We start from the raw sequence: 12,331 nt of genomic DNA, 5'->3' as shown, positions 1-12,331 counted from the left end.
GGCATGCTTGTCTCAAGGCTGAGGCCTACGATGACGTTGTCTTTGAAAATATTACCTGCAAACATGACAAAATGATAGAGGACTGAATAGATATGAAAGTCGTCTAGTTGTTTTTTAACTTAATGGTGGTGTTGTATAGGGTTTTCCCTTTAAATGTACACTCAACACGATGCAACTCTGACCCTGTTAAAGGCTATGGCCGAAGTGCGTTGTCCTCCACTCTTGCATTTTTTGGAGAAAAAATAAATAAAAAGGATTGTTTATGAGAGACGGAGCAGTGCCGCTTCCTTTCTGCCTGTGCTGCAAGATGACACGACGAATGCAGTGCTCTGTGAAGTTCTCATGGGTATATATATATATATATATATATATATATATATATATATATATATATTTCCATCTGTTGCCCTGCTATTGAGGACGCACTCCACTGCAGGTTAGTTTCACAACAATTTATTGAAAGAAAGGCAGCATTTCATTCCGACTATTAAGTCCTTTTGCCTAACTCGTTTCCAAGCTTCTCGCTTCTTCATCAGAGGCAGTATGAGCATCCAGGAAATGTCTGAAAACCACAGTTTTCTGCGCTTTCTCCTTTTTATTGGCCTCAGGTGTGCCCCTCCCATTGAGCTGTAGTTCCAATGCATGCTGGGACATGCAGTCTTTATTCTGCATAGTTTTCCCTCTGGTGGGTCTGAATGCTTATACAATTTCAGGACCGATTCAACAGCCCTCCAGTGGGCCTTGGGGTGAAATCTCGCCTTTCACAATGTTTTGCCTGCTGTGCCGTCCATGATCAGGATATATTCCTTCCATGTGGACCCCTTTACATTCTAGGGGCGGTGCGATCACTCCACGGCCGGAACCGTGTTAAACATGTTTCCATCTGTTGCCCTGCTATTGAGGACGCACTCCACTGCAGGTTAGTTTGTCAGTACAAAAAATCGACTCCTGTGTCCGCTACCTACTTTGCACCTGCAAAGAAAATTATGTGTTTTGAATATACGGCTGCACCACCGACGATAAGCGGCACCTGCCCAGCAGAAAGAGAGCAGCGGGATTGGCGATAATCTCGTAAACACATGTGGAACAAACCGCGGGCTCCACCGAGAACAGACGAGGCCCACGAAGTGTATAGGGGCCCGTATTGAGTGATGTTGAGGAGGAGTTGAAGAGTGGAACACGGAGACTGCAGCGGGAGCAGCGAGCAGGACGAGAATGAGCCGGAGGGCCCGCATACAATCGAGCAACTGCCCTGGTGAGTCAAACTGCCTGCAAGTCGAAACTAATATTATTGCATTTGGAATGTCTTGGTAATGGGCGTTATGAAGTCCTTGATAACAACTATATGCCTACCAGTTCGAGCAACTAAATATTTTGCGTGTAGTGTGTGAGAAGTTGGCCTGGTATATGCTGTCCACTAGTTATAGTGGGCAACCTGTACCAGTCCAAACAACTGCTTATTGGTTATAGGTTAAAGACAACCTTTATTGAAAGCTATCCTAGTGGTAGCTATGGAGAGCAGCCTTCAGGCTAAGTCTTGAAGGAATGTAAAGCAGCTTGTTTTACCAGTTTACAATCTCTTGAGTGCCTAAATGAAAGACAACCACACCAGGTATATATATAAAATATATGTATTTATTTCTAAACACACCCTCCTAGTCTCTTTATGAGACTAGAGGTCAAAACACATAAGTTACACTTCAAATATCACAATAATAAGCACAAATGCACGTCAGGCCCTAGGGGCGAGCCAAACCATATACTAAAATATCGGTATATGAACCACAACTTAACTAGACACAAGGCCTAGAGCCTGTAGAATCGCTGGGACCCGAAGGAACCACCCAAGGTAGTGACACAGGGGACCCACGGGGGCCGTGTGCAGTGTGAGAACACAGCCACGAGCTCCCGTTAGCTTCTATGGAGAAAGTCGCGGTTAGATTTTTAAAGATTAGGGCCACTTAGAAATGAGTCAGGACCAAACCCTTTTGGACTTAGGAAGTTCCAGGGCCAACACCCACGGCAGCACCGGAGTACTCGTGTTACCTCACCCAGGGAAGCCGGGTGCATAGGTGTCAAATGGTGTCGGGTCGCATCGTCGATTTCAATGGGAGCTGGCAAAGAAGTACTGCTGCCGGGAAGATGCGAAGTGTCCGAAGAGATCCAAGCCTGGATCAAAGTCGATAAGAACCTGAAAGCAGAAGGGACAGAGTCTGGGTCACTTGCCAGCAACCAGGAAGGCGATAGGCAGATGTCCACCGATGTCGGGTGATTACTTCGGAGTCCGTCGGGAGCTTCGGAGATGCAGACTGGCAAAATGCTTCGTTGGTGCCTGCCAAGCAGGGGAGTCACTCCTTGATCCCAAGGGAGATTTCTTCAGTGATCTAGTCTTTAGTAGAGCGTCGAAGTTCCAGGATTCAGCTTCAGAGTTTCGTCCAGAGATATCTAAAGTTCTGGTTACAGAGGTTCCTTACTTATACCTAAGGAAGGGGTTGGACGAACTCTAGGGACCCACCTATGGGAGGGTTTGGAAAGAGGGGTGGCTACACCCATTTCCTTTGTCCAGTTTCGCGCCAGAGTAGGGGCTGGAAGCCTCTGAACCGGTTTGAGCTGGACTATGCACAGGGACACCAAATGTGCCCACAGTGCAGGCTTTCAAAGCACTCAGAGAGTGCTCCCACCCAGCCCCAATACACATAAGCCTGTCTGGGAGGTGGTTACACCGCCCTGTGACAGGAAACCTATTGTCCAGGCCTCCCCTGCCGGAGTTTCTGTCAGCAGCAGGAGGCCAGACCCGTTTCTGTGGCTGCAGCATCCATTTTGTAATGCTAGGGCTCTATTAGATTTCTACCGGGTATACCAGTACTGTCATTTCTCTCCCTCTAGAAGGGTGGGATCATATCCTCACATCAAGAACTGATGTGGGGGTATGATTCCAAGGTGTTTGACACCAAACACGACATGTTTCAGCGCAGTCAGTCCAAAGTTAGCATTAACAGTTTTAGATATAATGCACTTAACAGTATATGGTCAGGCTGCACCACTGACAACCCCGGAGAAGAGATTCCCAAGGCTGCAGAGGGGCTCAGCTCATGCCTGGATACCCTCTCACATATAACCAAGCACCCTGCCTTCAGGGCAGACCTGTGGTGTCATTTTGCATGGATTTCCAGGGGTGGCACAATACATGCATCAGCCCCTGGTAGGCCTCTGGGGTACCTATGCCCTGGGTACATAGTATACCATATACTAGGGACTCACAAGGGTACCCCAGAATCCAATCTGGAGTGTACCTAAAGTACATGCAAGCAATTTAGAGAGGAAGCAGCTAGGCTGGTGCCCTGAATAGCAGGGTCCCAGCCAGACTAAAGTCGAAAAACAGTGAAACACCAGCAAAAAGTGGGGGTAAACATGTGAAGCAGATCCTACTCTCCTACATAGTGTCGCTGTGAATTATTCAAAGCAATGTTTAGTAACGAGGAGAAAATTGCAGCGGCTGTTTCCATTGTCTCTGTGGGAGCACAAAATAGTATAGGAAATAAGGGAGCGCAAACCAGCAACAACACCTCAGGCAATTTACGAGGATTATTTCAGACTCTTGAGAAAACATATGAAAAAGAGATACAAAAGTGGTGGGAGGCAACATTCCTGCAGCAATATCTGGAGGTCAATCGGATTCCGAGTGGTCTCCTGATTTATACAGTACCCTCTTATCAGAACCCACACTCCAATCTTCTGCCAGAATGGGCAGAGTGCACTAAAGCATCGGCGAAAGAAATGGTGGCAATTCTCATCAAGTATGCCGTGAGTGACAGGGCCAAGCTCCTGGAGGAAATTAAGAATTTAGAGGAAACAATGTCACTAGATTCAGCCATAGAAACAACTGAAAATTTAAGACAACAAATGAAATCCCGTTTGGTTAAGTATGAGGAGATTATAAGGCAAAGATAGCACAAAAAGTTTGTGAGAGATGTACGAGTTACTTACCTTCGGTAACGATGTATCTGGTAGAGACGATTCGAGCAGCAGATTCCTTCACATAGAAATATCCCCAGGCATGAGGCTGGATCCAGAAAACGTTCTTGCCCAGCATCCCTGCGCGCCTGTGGGACGGCATCACGAGACTCCGCCCAGGTGTCGTCCGCGTACGTGACGTCAGCAAGGTCACATAAGTCTCACCCCGGCGCGCCTACGTCAGTTTTCTTCTGAGAACGTTTCCGCGCCACAACGCAGAGCCAGCAGACAAAACTGTGAGAGTATAGGAACAGTGTGCGAAAGAGCCGAAAAGGAATGGTGAGGAACAACACCATAAAGAGCAGTGCCCGGCAATGCAGTACCCAAAGGCAGGGAAAGAATAAAGGACAGAGCAGCAACCCTGCCAGTACAGAGACAGGCCCCCCCGAAGACAAGGGACATATGTAAAAATGTCATGATAACATGTAACAGGACGACAACCCCAACCAAAGACAAGGAAGGGGAACTAGTCGGGGACACACAGGGAACGACAAAACTATAAGACATCCCCCTCACAGAGTGTAACAACCCCCATCAGGAACAAGGGCAGAGGCACAGCCAAAAGAACCCAACCTCAAGGATAGCAAAGAGCCAGAATTACCAACAACCTAACCTCCCATGTGACAACGGGGAGGAAAAAGGGACAGCCTGATAGAAAGAGGGAAATAATGTACTCATAGAAGACACCACCACCCACAGGGAAGCGAGTGCAAAAGACCAAATCACAAGCCCTCGCAGAACGGGGTGGAAGGGCGGGCCGTGAAGGAATCTGCGGCTAGAATCGTCTCTACCAGATACATCGTTACCGAAGGTAAGTAACTTGTACATCTGATAGAGACTACTAGCCGCAGATTCCTTCACGTAGAATAGATACCCTAGCCATACCCAAGGGGAAGGAGGGTCTGCGAGAGGACCCCACCCACCGGGGCATAACAAAGGACCGCACGGGGGCCGAGTCCGAAAACAGGACGAGGAACCCCGTCCCCAAGGCAAAGGGAAAAGAAGAGAAGAAGATAACCTGTCCTCACTCAGCAGAGGAAACAAGGCAAGGCGCAAAAAGGCCAAACACCCCACGCCCATGTGAGGCAACGAAACCTCCGCTCAAGGCGAGGAAAGGAGCACTGAAGGAGAAGAGCAACCTAGAGACTCCAAGGAGAAGAGGCAGAGCAAAGGCAATCCCAGACAGGACGGCGCCAGCAGCAAGAAGCAGGCGGAAGCCAAAAAGGGGGACTCAAGGTCACCCAGGAAGAATCGTCCAACGCCCCGCAGGGACAAACTGCACCCGCAAGAGGGTTCAGAAGTCAGGGACCATCCCCCCCACAGGGAGAAGAGATAGAACCCAGTGCAAGGCCCACTGGAAGAAGCGGAGAAGGCATGATGACAGTCCCACTAAAGCCCCAAGAAGGCACAACTGTGCAGAAAGAACAAGAGCGTGGCACTGGCAAGCTCCGCCAGATGCCAGGAACACCACAGAACAAAACACTAAAAGCAAAAAGGGCAAAGAAGAAGGTTGCATCCGCAACATACCATAACACCACGAAGAGTGGAAGCCCGCAGGTGACCACAACTCCCCAGCACAAACCAGGGCTATATAACAGCCAAACCTGCCCCACATAGGGCATGTCATATCCCAAGACAAGGGAACCTCTTAGGAAGAAACTTACGCAACAGAGGACAACAAAAAAGACCTGCAGCAAAAAAAAAACGCAGGAGGCCTATCAAGTAGTCAGAGGGGAAATGCAGAAGGCCAAATCTCAGGCCCAGCATAGGGCAAAAAAATAAAACAAGGGAAAAACACAGTCAAAAAGGGCTGGCCAGCAGCCAACAGGGCCATAGCCTCAGCAAGGAGGACTCGAGTGGCCATGAAGCACACACAACAGACAACCAGGGCGACCCGCCCCAGCGGAAGAACGGCTCCAAGAACCAGATCAACACGTAGGTCACTGAGGAGGAGGAGAAGGAGGGGGCGGGGGAGGAGGAGGAGGACGAAGCCCCGCCAAGAACCTCTAGATGGCCGAGTCCGCAGGGGCATGGAACAAAAAAACACCATCGATGGGAAGGTCCACCAGCCGTTGTCGAACATTCTCCGGGAACACACTGTCCCGAAGCCAGGCATGGCAAAGAAGGGCAACCGAAGAAGCCATGGCATGACCCAGAACCTCCGAGATGTCCAGAGTGGAGCAAAGGATAAATGCCGCCAGCTCCCGACCATCCAAGACATGGTGTCTCAAATCCACACAGGCACCCTCCTGAGAAGCGGCAGACATAAGGGACTCCGCCGAGTCCCACAAGCAAGAAGTGGCCCTAGCCAAAACACACAGTGGGTTAAGGGCCCGCAGAGCCGCACTGGTCGAGGCAAACATATTGTGCCCCCAGGAGTCCAGCCAGCGGGCCTCCCGTGACGGGGGAGACAACAGCAGCGGCAAAGCAGGAAAGGCAGACTGCAAATGGGGGCTTCTGGTCGAAGGGTGATGAGAAAGGCACACCGGATCACATGGTGCCGGATGATGGCAGTGCAGAAGGTGCTGGGGCACCGGGTCCCCCGTGGCGGGACAGCCCCAAGTCCCCAAGAGAGAAGAGTGGAGTGAATCCTCGAAGGGAAGCAACAGTTCCCTACCACCAGAGCCCTAATGGAGAACCTCCAGAAGATGATCTGCGGGGAAATGGGTAGCTGGATCACCAATACTCAAAATTCCCACAGCCGTGGAAACAGCGCGGGCGAAAGCCGCACCTGCCTCCGTAGGGCCCCGTGGAGGGGAAAGCAGCCCCTCGTTAGGCGACGGCTGAAAGCTAAGGCGTCCATCCCTCAAGCCAACCGGAGGGAGGAAGGGCCAAGGCCGGAAGAGGGACCGAGGAGTGGGGGACCTGCAGCTCCTCCGGCGAGGAATGCGGTCGTGGAGACGGGGTGGAGCTCCCTTTAGACGACGTCGGGGAAAAAGCCACGACACGGCGGCCAGTCTCCGGAGAGGATGACACCAGCAATCGCCAAACCTCTGGAGAAGAATAGGCATCCGAAGACAAGTCAACATCCCGACGTCGGTCCGGCGCCGTAGAGTCCGCAACCTGACCTCCGACACAGCACACGGCGCAGGAGACTGGAGCTGTTAAGTAAGAAAATGTTCACAAGGAACTTATTCAAATTAGTACATTTGCAATAGGGAGTAGAAATTATACTCACAACTGATTTAATCAAAAAACAAAAGAGTATACCAAGAATTGTTTCACTTTGCCAAAGAAACTTACAATAAATGCAATTACTTAATTAGCCTGGAGAGCTTATTTACTTCAGCTGAAGTAAATGTAATTTATTACATAAATCACAGTTGTATCACAAACATTTTTATATTTTTCAGGCACATATGGAAAACGGTGAAAAGGTGAGACATAGTAAGTGATTCCTAGAGGATAGAAGTGTAGTGGCCAATCAGCCTTATCATATAGCACTTAATTAAAATATGGGTCGTTGCGTTGTGTACTTCGAAAGGGCCAGCCACTAACAAAGAGGGGTCCTTTCAAATAATCTGAGATGTTCAATCATTACTCATACTAGGATAAATTTTTTATGAGACAAATAAATGATGGCCCCATATAAGAAAGGTCAATATCTCAATAATTTTGAGATAGACATATCATGTAGGGATATATCATAAGCCTTCTATACACCAAAATTATATATACTTTTTTTCATTTTAGGCTGCGTCAGACACGACTATACGTTATCAACTACTCACCTCTATTTCGTGTTGTGAATATCATTAGGTAAGCCAATCTCTAACCTGGAGCCTTTAGACTACTAGTGGGTCCAATATATTACCGGCACTTACCTTTCCCCTGTTTGTAGTCCCCAGATAATTGTCCTGAAGAGACCCCTTACCCAGAGTGGGTTGAAACGTCGTTGACACCATCAAAGGGAGAGCAAAAAAGATTTGTTATACTATCACATGCCTCTCATTGTTTTTTAAGACCTCCTAAATATTATGTTCACTTTGTAGGCTATGATCACTTCACTGGGTTCTATTATCTCTTTTCTCACCTTTTCACCGTTTTCCATATGTGCCTGAAAAATATAAAAATGTTTGTGATACAACTGTGATTTATGTAATAAATTACATTTACTTCGGCTGAAGTAAATAAGCTCTCCAGGCTAATTAAGTAATTGCATTTATTGTAAGTTTCTTTGGCAAAGTGAAACAATTCTTGGTATACTCTTTTGTTTTTTGATTAAATCAGTTGTGAGTATAATTTCTACTCCCTATTGCAAATTTACTAATTTGAATAAGTTCCTTGTGAACATTTTCTTACTTAATAGTAATACCCAGTTCACAGGGACATATGGGTGGCTCTTGTTTCTTATAAAAAATGGAGACTGGAGCTGGGCCAAAGCCGGGGTGGCGCCGACCTGACCTCCGACGAGGCAGCTGCCGGTGTGGAGGGACGAGAAGGGCCCGGGGAGGGACGAGGAGTCCCTCGCCAGCCACGACCCGTGACAGGGCGAGATGGGCCCTCTGCCAACCCCTGTGGCGCCGCCAGAGCCAGCAGACGCCGGCACCATAGCGGCGTCACCTCGGACAAGGCTGCCGCCTGCCCCGAGGACCGAAAGGGGCTCGTGGGTGCGACCCGAGCCCCGGCAACCTCCTGCGACACCACAGGGACTCCCGCGGGAGTTTGCGGCGAAGCAGAGGCGCCGTGGTCCGAAGGAGGGACCCCCAAAGGGCTGCACCCCAACGGCACCACGTCTTCCAAGCCAGGATCCGAACCAGTCGGCGCTGGGGCCGGAGGCGCCGGGGAGGGCCCCGCACACTGCAAGGGATCTGCTGATGTCCCAGGAGGGGAAGGAGGAGATGGAGAAGCCAGCGAGGCCTGCAAAGCCACCGCCATATGTCTCCATCTGGGCTCTGGTCGCCCCCATGCCTGGAAACGGCGGATAAGTGGATGACACGCGGGCCGCACCACCTGCGGAGAGCCTACGCCCCCGACAGGCCGGAACCCAACCCTCGGGAACCAGCTGCGACACTTACCAATAGGTGAGCGGCGCTCTTGGGACCTGGGAGAAGATCGAAGTCGGCGAGGGAAGCCGCGGGTTCGAGAACCCTCCGCAGGGGCCGGGCGAGGTGCCGATGCCGACCTGGACACACGAGCCGAAAGAAGTTTCATCCCGCGCTTCGGCTTCATCTGTTGGCACGCCTCACAATCAGTGGAGTCATGGTGCTCCCCTAAACACCACATACAGATGGGGTGATAATCTGTCGCCGACATGAGGCGGCCACACGACGAGCAAGTTTGAAAGCCCAAAGGCATTCGCACACAGTTCCCACACAAGCAGCAATAGCGTAAGGGAAAGGCCTAAACAGGCCCAGAGCACAAACCGGATCCGCGTTGCACGCGGAAAAGGAAAAAACTGACATAGGCGCGCCGGGGTGGGACATATGTGACCTCGCTGACATCACGTACGCGGACGACGCTTGGGCGGAGTCACGTGATGCTGTCCCCCCGGCGCGCAGGGATGCTGGGCAAGAAAGTTTTCCGGATCCAGTTTCTCGCTTGGGGATAATTCTACGTGAAGGAATCAGCGGCTAGTAGTTTCTATCAGATCAACAGGATTATGAATCGGGTAGAGTGTTAACGTTTGTGAAGAAATTTGACCAACCCGGGAGAGCAATAAACAGGCAAGTAATAGATCCATTCCCCCGGCTGATAGTGATATATCAGAATCAGAGATTGAAACCGATCAATCAGAAGCAGAAGTTGCCCCTGCTGCATTAGCAACAACATCAGGTGGAGTTGTAAATTTTCCACAGGAGTATCAAATAATACAGGAGTCATGGCGCCAATTCCCACAAAAAATTAAGCCCCCAGACTGAGAGGGAGGAAAGCAAAAAGGAGCAACAAAATAAATAAAACAATATGGCACCCTGAGAGTAACGAGAAGCAAAAGAGGGACATTTCAGAAGTAAGACAAATGGATATTACAGTAATTAATCTCTCAAAACGGAAATTGTCTACACATGAAGTACAAATTCTACGTAAAGGGCTAACTTACTGTCCAATCAACAGATGGGATTATGTGCAGACAAGAATTGATATATATAGATTTATCAAAAAGTTAAAACTACAAAAGATGTTTCATGGTATGACCAAGAAATGAGAAGGCACATTAGTGAGGTCTATAGAACCTACTGATATATTGACAGGTAATGACCTAGCAGCCTTACGGACCTTACATCAATTAGAGGGTTTACCTATTCAAACAGAAGAAGACTCAGTTGAGAGTGGTCTCCAGCTTTTGGAACAAATGGACATTTCTCAAAGTAGTGGCAAAAGCCATTAAAAAAAAAGTCTAAATCTATTCCAACAACAAGTTTTGATATGATTTATAGTTTCCACGAAGTCGTCATTAGAGACCTTTTCAAGTTAAGACAAAAAATTGGAAATGACAAAGGATGGAAACAATCTAATATAACCAAGAGAGAATGGGAAGGAATTTTATCACTCAAAAAGGATGAGACAATTGTGATTAAACCTTCCAATGAAGGTGGTAATGTGGTAATCCAAGATAAGGATCGATATCAACAAGAGGCCCTACGACAATTGAGTGACAAAAGTTGCTACAAACAAATCATGAGAAGAGAATACAACCGGAGTATCCAAGCATTCTTTTAACTTATCACCATTTGGAAGGATAGAGGGACTCTAGAGCAAGATGAAAATGAATTTTTGAAAGTTGATTATCCAGTGATTCCCACTTTTTACCACATACTGAAAATCCATAAAGCTTATATAAATCCACCTGGACGACCAATAGTATCCTCCAGGGGCAGCCTTCTTGAAAATGCATGCATTTTTGTGGATGTCATATTGTGTCCATTTGTGCAAGGTCTGGTTCCCAACATCAAGGACACAACAGACTTCATCAGGCTGATTGACAACATATAATGGAAACAAAACTTTCTATTGGTGACATTAGACATTACGAGTCTTTATACGAGCATTAATCATTAACAGGGACTGAAGGCAGTATCAACTTTACTTAAAGAAAGACCCTTAAAGTATTTAGAACACAATGAGATGATCATGAAATTGATATAATTCTTCCTACATAATAACATTTGTTTGTTTGGTGATCAGCTATATCTGCAGGAAAAAGGAACCGCAATGGGCACGTGCTTCGCCCCCGCTATGTGAATTTATTCATTGGCTGGTGGGAGAAGCACGTGGCCTGGGCAGAAGCTAATGAGCATTGGGCCCAGAAGGTGGCAGCATGGGCATGGTTCATAGATGATATTTTCTTTGTTTCGTGAGGGTCTCGGGAGGAAGTTGGAGAATATATCTCTGCCTTGATAGTCAATGAGTACAATTTGCAATTCACCAGCCATATCAGCGATATAGAGGTAGCATTTTTGGAACTAGTGGTATATGTGCATGGTACTCAACTGTTAACTAAATTATATTGAAACCCCACTGCTGGGAATGCTCACTACACTTTACAAGTCAACATCCCTGTTGTCTGGTGACCAGTATCCCATATGGGGACCTGCTGCGAATTAAACACAACAGTACAACCCAGGAGGATTACGAGATAGCAAGGGAAGAGGCAATATCTAGATTCCAGAGAAGGAGGTATCCTAACAGGGTTCTGGCCACAGCTGTAGCCAGAGCTGAACAGCAGGATCAAAGAGATCTGTTAACTAAAAAGTGTAGAAAGGAGGAAGATGAAATAACAAGGTTAATCCTCACCTTCTCCAAAGATTCCTATGAGATACAAGGAATATTGTTGAAACATTGGAACATCTTACAGTCAGATGGAGTAATTGGTTGAGTGGTTCCATCCTCTCCCAGTATAAGCAAAAGAAAAAACACTACACTGAAAGATCATCTAGTGTACAGTCACCTCTCAAAGAGAGGAATAAACACACAAAGTGAAGGGATTTTTCCCATGGTTGAAGTGTAAGGCGTGCAGAAAAAGTGTGAAGATCAAAGATTATGAAGTTCCAGGGAGTAAATCTAAAAGGTTCATTATGAAGTTGCTTAATTGCAATACTGATTTTGTAGTCTACTGCCTACAGTGTCCGTGCAACCTCAAGTAGGTTGGGAGCACAGTGCATCCAGCAAAGAAAAGGGTGCTAGAACAGAAGCGGGCTATAACCAATTTGGACCGTAGCTACCCGGTAGCTAGACATTTTGCAACACATCATCACAGCAACAGTAATATGTTGAGCTTCTTCTGTGTAGACCAGGTATCTATTTTAGAAAGGGGTGGTGAAAGCCTTGCATCAACTTGAATCCAAGTATATAGTTGAATTGAGAACACTGACCCCAT

Source organism: Triturus cristatus, chromosome 2_2, assembly GCF_964204655.1.
Source record: "Triturus cristatus chromosome 2_2, aTriCri1.1, whole genome shotgun sequence".
In the NCBI taxonomy this organism is placed as follows: Eukaryota; Metazoa; Chordata; class Amphibia; order Caudata; family Salamandridae; genus Triturus; species Triturus cristatus.
The sequence above is the reverse complement of the archived record's forward strand: the minus strand, read 5'-3'. Positions refer to the sequence as shown.